Source organism: Eucyclogobius newberryi, unplaced genomic scaffold (assembly GCF_026437365.1).
Source record: "Eucyclogobius newberryi isolate DKJ021-1_F unplaced genomic scaffold, fEucNew1.0.hap1 SCAF_15, whole genome shotgun sequence".
Lineage (NCBI taxonomy): Eukaryota > Metazoa > Chordata > Actinopteri > Gobiiformes > Gobiidae > Eucyclogobius > Eucyclogobius newberryi.
In genome coordinates this window covers 35,450,879-35,453,076 of record NW_027315779.1, presented here as the reverse complement: position 1 = coordinate 35,453,076, position 2,198 = coordinate 35,450,879, and the positions used below count along the sequence as shown (strand labels likewise).

Here is a 2,198-nt window from a genome sequence, read left to right as displayed (position 1 = left end):
ATCTGACCTTTGACCCAGAGAAATGAACCTTTAGTGAGCCTCACGTTCTTCCTCTCTCGCTCCTCGACCTTCACCTCACACATTTGACCCTTTATTTACTTTGGAGTGAAACATTTGTGTCGACAGGAAAAGAGAACACTGCACCCAGAATGTGACCTCTGACCCTGGACTCGGGCTCAGTCGGGTCAAGAATTAAACCTCTTCATCCTCTCTCTCCACAGACTTACTGAATCGTCCAATCATCTCCCTGTCTGTGTTAGACGGGGCCTCCGAGGCCCTGCCGCAGGGGGCCTCGGAGGCCCTGCCGCAGGGGGCCTCGGAGGCCCTGCCGCAGGGGGCCTCCGAGGCCCTGCCGCAGGGGGTCCGGGTGCTGCCGGGGTCAAAGTTCAGGGTCAAATGCTCTGTGGAGCCACAGTTCCCAGGAGGCTCCTTCCAGCTCCTCTCTCCCACTGTGGACCTCACTCAGAACCACACCCTGCCCGCTGTCAATCACTCTGCACACTTCCTGTTCTCTGACACTGGCCCCGCCCACAAAGGAAACTACACCTGTGTTTACCACCTGCAGGTGTTCGACCACACCTTCTCCTCTCAGACCCACGCCCTTCAGCTCGATGTGGGAGGTGAGTACAGCAACACAGTCTCATGTTAGAGTCACAGTCTCATGTTAGAGTTCTTTTGTGTTGCAGCTTCAGACTCACACTTGATCTTCAGAGTCCTGGTCGTTCTTCTGTCGATCGTCGTAGTCGTCCTTCTACTTTTCTACTACTGCTACTGCAAGGTACTGGAGTCTTTAGACCTGGTTTAGACCTGGTTTAGTCCTGGTTTAGTCCTGGTTTAGTCCTGGTTTAGACCTGGTTTAGTCCTGGTTTAGTCCTGGTTTAGACCTGGTTTAGACCTGGTTTAGACCTGGTTTAGTCCTGGTTTAGTCCTGGTTTAGAACTGGTTTAGTCCTGGTTTAGTCCTGGTTTAGTCCTGGTTTAGTCCTGGTTTAGACCTGGTTTAGTCCTGGTTTAGAACTGGTTTAGTCCTGGTTTAGTCCTGGTTTAGAACTGGTTTAGTCCTGGTTTAGTCCTGGTTTAGACCTGGTTTAGTCCTGGTTTAGTCCTGGTTTAGTCCTGGTTTAGAACTGGTTTAGTCCTGGTTTAGTCCTGGTTTAGTCCTGGTTTAGACCTGGTTTAGTCCTGGTTTAGTCCTGGTTTAGTCCTGGTTTAGACCTGGTTTAGTCCTGGTTTAGTCCTGGTTTAGACCTGGTTTAGACCTGGTTTAGACCTGGTTTAGTCCTGGTTTAGTCCTGGTTTAGAACTGGTTTAGTCCTGGTTTAGTCCTGGTTTAGTCCTGGTTTAGAACTGGTTTAGTCCTGGTTTAGTCCTGGTTTAGTCCTGGTTTAGACCTGGTTTAGTCCTGGTTTAGTCCTGGTTTAGAACTGGTTTAGTCCTGGTTTAGTCCTGGTTTAGTCCTGGTTTAGTCCTGGTTTAGACCTGGTTTAGTCCTGGTTTAGTCCTGGTTTAGTCCTGGTTTAGTCCTGGTTTAGTCCTGGTTTAGTCCTGGTTTAGTCCTGGTTTAGACCTGGTTTAGTCCTGGTTTAGTCCTGGTTTAGACCTGGTTTAGTCCTGGTTTAGTCCTGGTTTAGAACTGGTTTAGTCCTGGTTTAGTCCTGGTTTAGTCCTGGTTTAGACCTGGTTTAGTCCTGGTTTAGAACTGGTTTAGTCCTGGTTTAGTCCTGGTTTAGACCTGGTTTAGTCCTGGTTTAGTCCTGGTTTAGTCCTGGTTTAGACCTGGTTTAGTCCTGGTTTAGTCCTGGTTTAGTCCTGGTTTAGTCCTGGGTTTGTCTATTGTTTAGTTTTGGTTTATTCTTTCATATTTTGTCACATGAATGTTTTTTGTGAATTACATGTTGTTGTTTCAGGTCAGGACCAGAGGCGGCGCTAGAGAGACGCATGAAGTGGAGCTGGACTAAGACCAGATATATATATATATATAATATAATATAATATATATTATATATATATATATATATATATATATATATATATATATATATATATATATATATATATATAATATATATTATATTATATTATATATATATATAATATATATTATATTATATATATATATAATATATATTATATATATATATATATATATATATATATTATATTATATTATATTATATATATATATATATATATATATAT

At 43.4% G+C, this 2,198-nt stretch overlaps 1 long non-coding RNA gene across 1 annotated transcript; it reads left to right on the top strand.

Moving 5' to 3' along the window:
- Window positions 1-339: 339 nt before the first annotated feature.
- Window positions 340-1,963, top strand: LOC140361272 (uncharacterized). Its single transcript, XR_011926962.1, has 3 exons — window positions 340-620; window positions 687-778; window positions 1,907-1,963. It is a non-coding gene; the product is annotated as an uncharacterized lncRNA (long non-coding RNA).
- Window positions 1,964-2,198: the final 235 nt, after the last annotated feature.